The sequence below is a fragment of the Anabrus simplex genome, chromosome 1 (genome assembly GCF_040414725.1).
Source record: "Anabrus simplex isolate iqAnaSimp1 chromosome 1, ASM4041472v1, whole genome shotgun sequence".
Lineage (NCBI taxonomy): Eukaryota > Metazoa > Arthropoda > Insecta > Orthoptera > Tettigoniidae > Anabrus > Anabrus simplex.
Genome location: NC_090265.1, coordinates 370,181,682 through 370,195,906, shown reverse-complemented (window position 1 = coordinate 370,195,906; position 14,225 = coordinate 370,181,682). Strand labels below are relative to the sequence as shown.

At 39.0% G+C, this 14,225-nt stretch overlaps 1 protein-coding gene across 5 annotated transcripts in view; it reads right to left on the bottom strand.

Moving 5' to 3' along the window:
- The window catches only part of ATP7 (copper-transporting ATPase 1), a 570,660-nt gene that overhangs the window by 442,640 nt on the left and 113,795 nt on the right, over positions 1-14,225 (bottom strand). The window contains exon 1 of one of the 5 annotated variants that reach the window (XM_067134924.2): positions 2,460-2,514. The exons of the other annotated variants lie outside the window; for them this stretch is intronic. The gene's annotated coding sequence lies outside the window, so the exon portion shown is untranslated. Of the gene's footprint in view, positions 1-2,459; positions 2,515-14,225 lie in introns of those variants that run through there. 5 annotated transcript variants of the gene reach the window in all.

Below are 14,225 nucleotides of genomic sequence, written 5' to 3'. Positions count from 1 at the left end.
CACCTGCCTTTCTACATCCTCAGAAAGACTGTCTTAGTGGTTTTCCCAAGTGAAATGAACATAGGTCATTACAATGACGTCAGCAGGAATGCCGCGAGTAAAAGCAATGATTTCACATGAAATACTCGATCAAATGAAAAACCACACATTTTCTCACTTTTAACGAACAGTACTACGCTGCCGATCTAACAGTCTAAAGTTCCAGAGCTGGAATGACAAGGCCGCAGGCAGCCGTGATTCCTGAACACTCTGTCTTTTTTCGGAGGGAGCGTGGTTCGAATAGTGGAGAGTCCCAGGGCAAATACTATGCCCTTTTACTAATCTGTTTCCTAGGAGTACCCGATGAGTCGGCAAAATCTCAATTTACTACACTGGCGGCGGAAAAATCTATCTGACTTGGTGGCAATTTTTTCCGCCAAGCCAGAGGGGAAACCCCCTCTTCACTGCTAATTTTGAATAAAATGAATGTTGGATTTAATAAAAGTGAAGATGAAGAAGCTCTTTTTAAGAAACGGCTCTTTTCAGGGTTGAATTTTGAGTTATTTAGTGAATTGTGGTACTGTCATTTGGAATGTGCCTAGATTGTAATTCTAGACCAGGTCATACTACTACTACTACTACTACTACTACTACGTGAGGCTCTGCGTTAAGAGTGCACACTGCTCATTCAAAACAGCGCGTCAGAGTAGGGATCGAATAGCTGGAATACTATGATGAACCAGTGAGTTCAGTACCTGCAGTACGGTATCAGAAAATGTATGAACCAGAGGAATGGCATGCTAAGGAAGAAAGTTTTCTAACTCCCCAGCTATTTCCGGCCAATATTCAGTCAGGCTGTTATAGTCGGTACGCAGCAGTAATCCTATCTATCGGAGTTGAGCGGCAGCGTAAGAGACAAAGAACATCACCACAAACAATGGTCAGTATCAATGTTATGAGCTTTCGATATTGTAGGCCTTCAGATTTAGTTTTCTTCCGACTCTGAAATACCAGTTTTATCACAGTCGGTGCGGTAAAATTGAATAAAACATAAATGGTCGGAAATTGTATTCTCTATTTGTTATGCAGTACTTTTCGATAGCACCAATAACATAGGTATTTAAGAATTAAATTCTAGGTGCCTTCCCCTAAACTACAATTTCATACAGGGCGAATAATATTGTTTATAACTTAGACTGTAGTTTCTTATTCCCCGACTCTATATACCGACTTTCATTAAATTCTGTTAACGCATTTTCTCGTGGCTCGGCGTTGATATGGACTTGGCAACAAAAATACAAATTCATGAATATCTGTGTTAACAAAGCCGGTATGGTAACAATGTATGACATAAATGACCAGAAATTTAATTCTATATAACTTTAGTTATGCAGTATTTATCGATAGGACCACTAATAATATAAATATTTGAGAATTCAATTTTAGGCCTTCCCCTAAACTACGATTTCAATCAGCGTAAGTAAAATTATTTATAGTCTAAATTGTAGCGGCTCACGCCCCGACTTTACATACCGATTTTCATTAAATTCTCTTCAGCCATTTTCTCGTGATGCGTGTAAATACATACAGACAAACAGACAGACAGAAATTACGGAAAAGAAAAATTGCATTTCCTTGTTACTGTGGACATGACCGATACAGAAATACCATTCTTTTCAAATTCTGAGCAATGTACAGACAAAACTCTTATTTTATATATATAGATATAAGGCACTGTTTGAGGTAAATGAAGATAATATCTGTGGAGAGAAAGGATTATGTTTGGAAAAAGCATCCTGAAGGTAATTTAGTCACAAAGACCGGATTCGAACCGAGACACTTTTTTTTCAACACAGACCTACCTAGCTTTCCTAAAGTGTAAGATATAAGTGTATAGTGTACATTTACAGTACGTTCACTCAAAAATAAGTTACCTTCTCACAGTCTCATCAAACAATGCCCAAGCACACGACCGGACAGACTGAGAATATTATAGGCATGTAGAGTGATGGCACAAACAATATTGCCCAAACAAAAGGGTGCTGTAGGACTGCTATAATAGCTATGATCGGGGTCATTCACTGCTGCTTCTGATTAGGATAAGGGCGTAATGAAATAGTTGAAGTCTTCGTTAAAAATAGCATACAGGTAGAGTGTCGAGATGGTGGTGGTTATGAAGAACAACGTAAGAAACTAGACTACCAGTTTGCTGACAGTTATAAATTCGGGTATAACAGAGAAAGTACTTTCAAAATGATAGACCCCTACGTCATATCAGTTATCAGCCAAAGTGCCATGTCAATGATTCGGAATAGAATATAATGTTAAAAGGAAATAACATCGCTATCCCACTGAATTTAAGTAAGTTTCTAATCTGTTGTATAGGAAACAGTAAATACAGTAGAGTAAACAGCCGTTACATATATGCTCTTGTCTGCCCCTATGCAGCTCTGCAGAAATGAGAAATCTGAGCAACAAACCTTTGAAGAACGAACAACCAGTCCACACAGAGGATAATTCAAATATCGACTAGGGAATGTCACACACCAAGCAACTTGCCTGGCGGAGATAACGGGCAATGAGAGGTCACGAAACTGTCATCAATGCTCCATGAGGAGATAACGGAGTAGATTTTACAGGTGTTCTTGGACATACTTGATACAATAATGTCCATCAACTAAATTCCACAGATTTCTCAATCAGTGCTCCGTTCCGACGCGTAAGTCGGTCAGAGCTAAGGTCAATATCAATATCACTGATCAGCACAAATTCCGAAAACGAATTTCACATTTGCACCTCATAAAGCACTCTGCTCGGGAGAGCTTACATTTGAAATTTACCACTTAACTACTTGGATGTGAAATATTGTACCACAACGAAGAGGCAATAAATGGCACCCTGCGCGCGCGTGTGCGTGTGTGTGTGTGTGTGTGAGAGAGAGAGAGAGAGAGAGAGATAATAAATATATATACTACTTAATAATCGGTGCTATCACAGCACTCTTGAGTATAGCTGACATTAATTTATCGAGTACCATTTTCTAGAAGTCGGAGTAAAAACCCGCCTTCAGTTTGGCTTCTTCGAACCTTGTGCCGCCGGAAGCCCCTCTCAATCAAATTCAATGTCCGCTTTAACGTAATAGCAAAATATTATAACGTGAGGCCAGATATCCATTGCCATCCGGGTTCCTTCGCGCATGTTATGATGAATTTATTAAAGAGAAACCCTAATAAAGACCCCAATCGGTTTGAAAATTAAGACTTCGATATAATTTTGGAGATCTAGTAATACTGCAAGAATTCTTAAAACACAACAGACAATATGACTGAATAATTACAATTCAGACGTCAATGGTAAATATTTGAACAGAAGAAGAAACAAGACGTTAAAAAACCGGAGAGGCCTAGTGCCATCTGTGAGAATGAGGCCCTACCTAAGATGAAATCTAATGCTGAAAACGTCACAAACATCCAGCCCCAGAGCCATAGGAATTAACTAATTGAAGTTAAAATCCCTGACAGGACCGGGAATCGAACCTGAGTCTCCTTGAACGAAAGGTCCGAGAAAAATATAGATGAAACTGACATGGGTATTCCTAAGGTTCACTCGTGAAGGACTAACAACACTACGCCAAGATACATTAAAAACTGATGACTGATGAGTGAAAGATTATCAGAGAACCAAAATAATGAGTGAATGAAAAAAATGCCTTCTCCGTCAAAACTGATTTTTTATTATTATTATTATTATTACAAGTTGTTTTACGTCGCATCGACACAGATAAGTCTTATGGCGACGAACTAGTATTATTATTATTATTATTATTATTATTATTATTATTATTTACGTTGCTATGCCAAACCACTAGGGGTTGGGATAATCTACCTTTAGAACCAGCAGGAGCCAAATAAACCGTGAATAATGGTTGATAAACGTGCAAAGGAGTACACTGAACTAAACAGTGTGTTTATATGCAGATTCAGGACATACGGTATTTTGTAGAAATTTTGGAATGGCTGATAGATGTACTGTTGGGTCCGTAAATAGATTTTAGGGTAGTGACGAAAAGAAATTTGGCACTAAAACATTTGAACGGAAAAACGCATAACCAACATTTTAGAGCCCTCAAAATAGATGTTTTCAACAACAACATTCAGAATAGCACCTCACATTGTACTGTACATATAAATCAGATTATTTAACTTTCGACTACGAAGTATAAAAAGCATCATCCAAGTTTACCGTTACCACCTTCTACGCAAAAGTCGTTCATTTAGGAATCGCTCTCTAACATACAACAAACTACTTCAGACAGATATTTGACCATTAAACTGATTTACCGGTACTGGCTGATAAGATAAAGCTACGGAACGTGACGAAAGGGCCTTGAACTAGAGACAAAACAAAGCAACACAAAAATATTATCTAAGATTTATATAAGCTTCCAATCTGATGGACGGTATGCCAGTACAGTATTTGGTGGTGGTGGTGATGCTTGGTCAACAGTTCCATGTAATTAGTGCGTACGAAGCCTATTTGAAAACCTGAATAGGGAGTCTGTATTGAGTATCCTGCTATCCTATTCCACTGACGGAACTTCCAAGACATTTTAACTCCGATGAAAAAATGCATCTGCACTGGGGAATTAGACATTTGAAAAGAAAGGCAGCGAGTACGATATTAAAATCTTCCGAAAGTAATGTGAAATTGGTTGTAAATACATTTATGAAGACTGAATACCATGCTGGGAATTCGAAACTGGAGCATGGGGCGCATTTAAAGTAGGCTTATTTAGGATATGTATTCTCCTAGATTGGTAGTAAAGAGAGAGAAACAGAATTAAGATATCAAGTAGTGAGTTCGCAGTTATTATTACATTGCCCAGTTATCAAGCCAACTTTGTTGTAAGGAAAGAAAAGCTCATAATAATAATAATAATAATAATAATAATAATAATAATAATAATAATAATAATAATTTAATGGCTCTTCAACTGCCACAGACTCTACGAGACCCCGAGATGTTTTCCCGCAGGAGTTCTACGAACTGGAAGTCAACGATATGGAATTGTCTAATTTAAACACCTTCAAATGCCAATCTCAAATGCTATCCTGGGAACAGACGGGCGGCGACTAACCAACTGCACCACTCGGTTACATTCACAGACACTTACAGACTGAAATCTGAAATATATATTTTTGTTTGTTAGGGGTTTAGCGACGCACCAAATGCGGTAGGTTTTCGGAGACGATGGAATAGGAAAGGAGCAGCAGTGGCTTTAATTAAGGTTCAGTCTAAGCATTTTGCTAGTATGGAAATGGGAAACCATCTTCAGTGCTGCCGATGATGCTCCTGAATGTAAGCTTACAGCGACACGCCCCGTACCGCAGAGCGAACTCGCACCAAAAATCATTCAAGTATACAACGATTTCGCTTTTGCGGTTGGCTTTACGTCGCACCGACACAGATATGTTTTACGGCAACGATGGGACAGGAAAGGGCTAGGACTGCGAAGGAAGCGGCCGTGGGCCTTAATTAAGGTACATTTGTCTGCTGTGAAAATGGGAAACCAAGGAAAACCATCTTCAGGGCTGCCGACAGTGGGGTTCGAACCCACTATCTCCCGAATACTGGATACTGGCCGCACTTAAGAGACTGCAGCTATCCAGCTCGGTATAACGATTAGTGATGTGACGAGTCGAATATTTTAACTCGTTTAACTCGAGTTAAGCATGTATTCGAGTCAACTCGAGTGACTTCCTGCCGTAACTCGAGTAAAGAAATCGACGGATGTCCACATGAACCATGGCCGACTGCGATAAGACCTTACTCGTTGACTCGCTCCCGAGTCGCCCGAGTCAGAGACACGAACTCGCCCGAATCAACCCGAGTGAGATCGAGTGAAAGCACTCGATCTGTTCCATCCGAAAGAATATTTTCTAAGGCTGGTATGGTCACAAATGAGCGACAAAACAGACTGTCACCAAAGAAGTTGGACAAAATTTTATTTCTCAATAGTTGGTATGCTGCAGCCTACAAATCATATGTAGGAGAACATACTATGATTACAACAAAAATATTACGCTGGATTTTTTAGGAAGTGTGCGTAATGATATTAAATTTCTTCATTTTTTGCTTAATTGTTTAGAGTTTTCATGTAGTTTTAGTATTATTAGTGTTATCAATTAGTTTTTAAATCAGAGGGTTGAGACTATATTTTAAAAATGATTCAGAGCTTTTCTCCTTGATTTTATCAAATTATTTTTATTCAGCTGCTGACCAGTGTTAGTCTAACATGTATATGATCTCTGGAGTAAAATTCGTTATTACTATTTGAATAAGTTACTATGAGTGCGATTACTTTAATTTTTCGTACCTCATTTGAGCATCCTATAGTCTATATTCAGAGTCATAACATGGACTCGGGTAAACTCTGTGAATACAAAAAAGTATTCGTGCTCCCTTACATGCCTTGCCTGGTTAGAATATCTGTAGCACATCCCATCTCATTCACAAGACAGACAGTAGCGGTGACTGGGAATTAAAAGTGCTGAGGGGGAAGACACAAAATTACGAACAAAAAGTACCCGGGTTATTGAGATATAGCGGGGGAGGGGGGTAGAGCGGGGTATATGCATGTAAACTGGAAGAAAAGCTGCAAAGTGGTACATTTTTATGCTCTCTGGGCGAATTTCCATAGAGAGGTAACGGTTTTACCAATTTAAGTGCGGTATTAACAGTTTTTGAGATATTGATGCAATACTAGACTTCTTTTTCTTAATCTGCTTACCCCCGAGGCTATGCTGAACAGGGGCCTTGGTGGGGAATGGGAAGATTGAAAGGGATAGACAAGGATGAGGGAAGGAAGCGGCCGTGGACTTAAGTTAGGTACCATCACGGCATATGCCCGGAGGAGAAGTGGGAAACCACGGAAAACCACTTCCAGGAAGGCTGAGGTGGGAATCGAACCCACCTCTACACATTTGACCTCCCGAGGCTGAGTGGACCCCGTTCCAGCCCTCGTACCACTTTTCAAAATTCGTGGCGACCGCCCCCCCCCCCCCCCCCAAATAGTCGCCGCTACTGGACATAGCGATTGTCGCCGACTCGTGCCAGTGTTTTCGAATACGAGTTACTTCAGTTGAGTGTTCAACTCGTCGTTTGCTACACGAGGTCAAAGATACGACATGTTCCGAATAGCCCCGAATTCGGCCGAGTGCTTTCTGTTCTTTGATCAATTCCTAACCTAAGCAAGAAACCAGATACAGTATTAACGTTATTTTTACAAATGATTAAGCCGTTTTCCCTTTAGCGTTGGTATAATGCGTTATAAAAAGTTTTCTTCACAAAGGGTTGAGACTATTATTTGGTTTACATTTGAGAAGAACTCAGTATTTCTGTTTCCATATTTATTAAACATTGTTTTCTTTAGCTGCCAGATAGTGTTAATTTGGAGCCTCCGTGGCTCAGACGGCAGCGCGTCGGCCTCTCACCGCTGGATAGTGGAAACCGTGGTTCAAATCCCGGTCGTTCTATGTGAGATTTGTGCTGGACAAAGCGGAGGCGGGACAGGTTTTTCTCCGGGTACTCCGGTTTTCCTTGTCATCTTTCATTCCAGCAACACTCTCCATTATCATTTCATAGCGTCTATCAGACATAAATTAATCACTTTGAGAGTGACGACCCCATCGTACTAATAGCCTATATCTGCTTCATTCATACATCCCTGACCCGGTCAATGACTGCAAAACAGGTTGTAGGTTTTCATTTTCGTAGTGTTAATTTAATAAGTCGAGAAGACCCTATGTTTCTGGTAGGAAATGCGTTACTCTATTACTATACTATTACGAATACAATTGTCTTCGTTCTCATGCCTGAAGTGTGCAACCTGTATATTCACAGTCATAACATAGACTCGAGTAATCTCAGCGCACACAGAAAGTACTCGAGTTCCATCACTCGCTTCTTTTATGAGACAGACAACCGAGCGATGGCCTCGGTTTCCTGACTCGCTCTCCCTGCCCGACTCGTCAGCTCGAGTTCCCTTTACTCGCTTCTTTCAGGAGACATTGCGATTGTCTCGCTCTCCCTGTCCTACCCGGTCGACTCGCCAACTCGAGGACTCGAGTTGGCAGTGTTTCCGAATACGAGTGACTCGAGTTGACGAATTATTCGACTCGTCACATCGCTAATAACGATTTCGTTATTTGCTAGAAGTAGAACGCAGCCCGGAAGGCGGTTTCGTTGCGCAGAGAGAGACAGAAGTATGAGGTGCGGTGATGCCAATTTGCCTACTCATAACAGCATGTATGTGTAAACATTTTTTCATCCAGTTATATCTTCAATTCCAAAGCGATGACCTATACTTTTTGTGAGCTTAAAAGTTTCCTAAAAGTCCAAATCAATTTTTAATATCAAACCCCGAGAAAGTGTTGAGGGAAATTTTCGAGATATTAAAGAAGTTAAATGGAAGTAGAGAAAAATGAAGGCGAAGTGCAGAGAACATAACAGCATGAATGTGTAAACATTTTTTCTTCCAGTTATATCTTGAATTCCAAAGCGATGACCTATATTTTTCGTGGGCTTAAACGTTTCCTAAAAGTCCAAATTAATTTTTAACATCAAAACCCGCGAAAGTGTTGAGGAAAATTTTCGAGATATAAAGAAAGGTAAATGGACGGTCCAGTTTCAATGCCGTAGGATATTCACCGTTTTTATACATACCAAATATTGTTTGAACGCAGAACATTTTTATTGAAATCATGGAGGACCGTCACTGGCTTCTTCCTCTAAGGGTTCTTCTCTGGCGACCTGAACACCGCATTATTTTTATTTCTGAAGCTTGTTTTATCCTCTGTATTGTTCGCAGGCCGATACCACACGCGAGTGCTGTCTTCTTTTGAAGCGTGGCAACATGGCGTTCCTCACCTTCTCCGCCTATGAACGCCTGCTGCTGCATGCTTACAAAATACAAATACACTTTAAATACTATTTCCCTCGCCTGTCGACGGAATACTTGTCTTTTTGCTCTTTCTGGATCTATCGTACACACGCAAATATTTCCCTAAGTTCGTTGATTATGATATTTACAAATAATACTCGAAACATTCACTCGTGACCCGCACAAACAGGCACCTCTTACTGAAATGATTCTATTGGCTCAGCGGAAAGCACGTCATACTACAAAGCGCGCGAATGTTACTGCGCAACCCTCTTCAAACCGCCTTCCGGGCTGCGTTCTACTCTAGTGGTTTATCGTCGCTTCAACACAAACAGGTTGATTGTGCAGGACAATGAAGGAAGTGATCGTGACCTTTATTAAAGTACGGCCTCAGCATTTCGTTGGTGTGAAAATAGGAGAGTAAGGAAAACCATCTTCAAGTCCGCCAATAGTAGAATTAAAACCCACCATTTCACGAATGCAAACTAACAGCTACATGGCGAAACCGCGCAGCTAACTCGCAGAATAATAAAAAAAGTATGTATGTATGTATGTATGTATGTATGTATGTATGTATGTATGTAGAATCGTTAATCGAGTCGCGGAAGTCAAGAAGATAAAGCAGCATCCGCTTTACTGAACTATCATACCCGTCTTTCTGCATCGTTATGGTAATCCTTTTCGTACAAAAACCATTCGCAGAAACTCATACAGCTATCATTCATATTAGCTGTGTAACTATTTATACATATGCGGTACAATATGTCAGGTCTTTTATAACGTAATGAGGAACAAGTGTGAAAGACAAATACTAGACCTATACGCATACCGAGCGAGTTGCTAAGTGGTACGGCCCACAGTGCTGTGAGCATGCATGGGGAAACGGTGAGTTCGAACCCAACCATCGGAAGCCCTGAACATGTTTTACCATGGTTTCTCATTTTCACACCATCCAAACGCTGGGCTTTTATCTTAATTGAAGCCAAGGCCGCTTCCTTCCCAGGCCTAGCTATTTCTAATCCCATCGTCGTCGTAAACTTATCTGAGTTAGTGCGACGTTACAACACTAACGAAAAAACCTATACATAATACAACTTACCACTATTCTATCCCAAAGTGGCTTCTTCAGGAACTACTTTTTTGCCACCGAGTGCAAAGTGATTCAGTGCCAATTCGTAAGATATGTGGATCGAAAAGCAAATGTTTCATCCTTTCTGTTTATCTGAAGATAACTTTTTAAATACAGATGTTTAATTGTTTGCCAAGGTGGTAGAGTAACTGATGGGTGGGGAGTCGACGGTATCATGATGATGTGGAATTTTCATCAGTGTCAATAATAATAATAATAATAATAATAATAATAATAATAATAATAATAATAATAATAATAATAATAATAATAATATTTTATATCCCGTGGGGGTTTTCCTGTTCCTCTATCGGGCACGTCCAAGGTGACGGATCGGGGGGCTGAGGGAAATAAAATACCTCTCGCGGACAAAAAACAGGTACAGCCAGAAAACATCATGAGGCAAACTCTAAGGCTCAACACCTTGCACCAATGAGGTTAACGAAGGTCAATCTCCCCATTTTCTTCAACTTACTAGCATGATGGAAACGTCCGTTCAGGACTCTACTACCCCAGGCTCTAGTATTCATAGTAGTCTTTCTCGGTCATCAGATTCTGGGGGACCGAGAACATCATGCGGGAATGGATCGGAGCTTTCCAAATCTCTTCGCCCAAAGCGCAAACATTTCATTGGCACCTTAAACATCAATACTCTTCTTAAGGCGACACTCCGGAGATAAAAAGATATTTTTACCTAATGCATGGATTTGCACGAAACTTTGTGGGAATGTCACGTAAATAAAAGTAGAGATATCAAGAACATTTCTTTCATATACAACTAATAGCTTTTCCAATTTTTTGTTTTTTAAATGTTTAATTCCATTTTTTCATGAAATTTAATTAACATGTTAATGTAAATTCGTAATTAGGTAAATTATACTTCTTTTAAAAGCACTACGTATCGATTTTTTGAACATAATTTATATAAGGAGATTTATCGTAATAAAGTGTGTGTAATTTTTACGTTTTTACTTTAAAATCCCTACTACTTGAAAAAATTCTGCAATCAAAAATTCCATACGCAGGTTTCTTAATGTAGCTACAAATTTTGTTACATATGGCAGAATATTATGGGAGAAAAATGGGATTTAAATGTAAAATAACAATTAGCAAAGAAAGCATTTTTACAGTGATAAATTGTTTGATTCGGCGAAATAATTTCGTGACAAGAAAAATGAAAATCTAGAAACTCAATCCTTTCAATTTCGGTAGACTGGAAAGCTAAAACAACTAACAAACATACTAGATAAACTCAATGTCCAAATTTAAGCACTCCACAAGAAACCAGGCATGCTGATGAAAATCATTTCGATTCAGACAGTTACTAATTTACAAAGGTAAACCAGTAATCTCCCTCCCTAACAAGCACATCAGTTTGGTACTGCGTTTGCAGTGAGGAAAAATCTTACAAACTCAGTACTGAACTTCACGTCTACTTCTGAAAGAATTTCATTACTCTCAATTAAGTGAGGAAACAAAGCCTATACACTAATCAATGCACATGAACCTACCAACAACTACAATCAAAAAGATCCACAGAAAGTAGACGACTTCTGGGGACAACTAGAGGAACCTACAGCCAAAATTCCGAAGCATCATGTCAAAATCATTTTGGGAGATTTTAATGCCCAAATTAGCAAGGAAAAGAAGTTCAGAACCAGCTCACCAGAGAGCCAATATAAACGGAGAAAGATTAATTGGCTTCTGCAAGAGTTTTGAAAATGATGGGAGATCCCCTTTCATTTAGGGAATTCCAGTTAGGTCATGAAGCGATTTCTAAGAAAAATCAAAGGGAAATTATGAATGTTAAAGTCAAGAAAGGAGTTATTGACTCTGATCACCATTTATCTCTAGATAAAGTGAAATTTCAACCTAACAGACCCAAAATCAGAACAAACAGGAAACTGCGAATCGACCCGGAACATCTTAAAGAAAACTCGGGCTTCTTTATTGCAAATATCTCCAACCAGAATCCATCCAACTGGTTAGAACTCAAAGAAACATTTGTAGAATCTTCCAAAAATATAGGCATCCCTCCTAGGAAACTTAGAACGAGAGCCTGAGAGACTGGAATTCCCATAAAACTGGAAAACTTAACAGGAATTCATTAAGAACCAGAAAAAACCCTCAAAAATCATCAGATGTGAGAAACGCAAATATAATCACAGAAGATTGGCAGAAATTGAACTGGAATTCACAAAAAATAACGTACGAAACTTTTACAGAACTTTCAGAGAAAAAATATCAAATTACCAGGCACCTAGCCTTTGTTTCAAACGTCCGGATGGAACTCTAGAAACAAACAACCAGGAATATTGCAAACTGTCAGCAAACCATTTTCAGAAACTTTTAAACTGTGAATCACCTGATGAACAACTTACCTTTGAAAAACCCACACCAAATCCAGATTCAGAACCATCTACATTAGAAGGAATCAAACAAATTATCAGTGAACTGAAAAATAACAAAGCTCCAGGTGAGGACGGTATGATTGCCGAAATGTGGAAAATTGGTGGCAAAAGTCTTGCTTCGAAACTTCATGCTATTCTCAGCAATAACTGGACCAGAGAAAAGATTACCGAGGACTGGAAATGTGCATTAATTCACCCACTGCATATAAAAGGTGATAAAACTGACATCAACAACTATAGAGGTATCTCCTTGGTATCAGTTACCTACAAAAACTCCATAGTTCTACTGAGAAGACTTGAAAAGACAAACAGATTATTTCATTGGAGAATACCAGACAGGTTTCAGAAAGGGCAGATCATGCACAGAACAAATACTCAATCTCAAATCTACCTTACAAATGTGCAAAACTAGACAAACAGTAATCACCTTCGTAGACTTCAGAAACGCATATGACTCCATTGACCGACAGACACTTTTCAAAGTACTCGAAGAATTTTCAGTAGACAGAAAAACAAGAGAATTGATCAGACACGCATTAACTGACACTACTTCCAAAGTTAAATTCTTAGGAGAAATATCTGAGCCTTTTGATGTCAACACAGGGGTTCGACAAGGAGATGGACTGTCACCTTTCTTGCTCAATCTTGTTCTAGAAAAAGTAATCAGAACTTCGGGAAATTAAGTTAAATGAATAACTCTTGGTAGACAACTAAAAACAGAATTCACGTGCGATGCCTAGCTTTTGCAGACGACTTGGCAATTCTTTCTAATAATAGGCAAGAAGCAATCCACTCCCTCGAAAACCTACATGAAATTGCAGCCAAAACAGGACTTCAAATATCATATGAATAAACCCAGTATATAGAACGAGCAACTCGGTTTCTAGATGTGCAAGCTACGATAACTAAATTTGGACAAATTTCCGAAGTAAATAAATTCAAATACCCTGGAGAAATTATTCAACCTTCTGGATTAAATCGCGAAGCAAATAAGGAGAGAATTACTAAAATTACAGAAAACATATCGAATAACAAAAAATCATTATCTCGGAAAACAAAACTAAGACATCATAGTACAGTAATACAACATGAAGCATTATACGCATCGGAAACTTTAATCACTGGCGGCAGATCACTCATGAAAGATATAGAAAAGCAAAAAAGAAAACTTTTACGGAAAATTTTCGGCCCAGTCTGCACAGAGGGAGTATGGATGAAAAGGAAATTTCATGAAATTTATTACCATACTGAAAAAATCTCAGACACTATCAGGAAAAGGAGGTTGAAATTCTATGGTCACATTATCAGAATGAACAATGACAGACTGACCAAAAGAATTCTAAATCTGGCCCTCACACTGAAAGTCAAGAACAGTAGAATCAGATCTTCAGGAAATCAACATCAATCAGGAAACTGTGAAGAACCGATCTGATTTCAGAACACTGATTAATAACCATTGTTTCGCGGAGCCAAAAGCTAGAATTAATAAAACCTGGTCAGAAGAACGTAAGAAGAATTTTAGTGAGAGGATGAAGACATTTTGGAAAGAGAAGAAAGCAAAATCTTCAGCTAAATAAGTTGGGCATAATAACGTGAAAAAAAAGTTTTATATCTCACTAACAACTTGTTACGGTTTTCGGAAACGGCAAGGTGTCGGAAATGTTTTACCGCAGGATTTTTAGTGTGTGAGGTAATGAATTTGCCGTTATTAGCGAACCCATAACGTGCAACATTTTATGTAGCTAATCACACTGTCAGAGTCCTG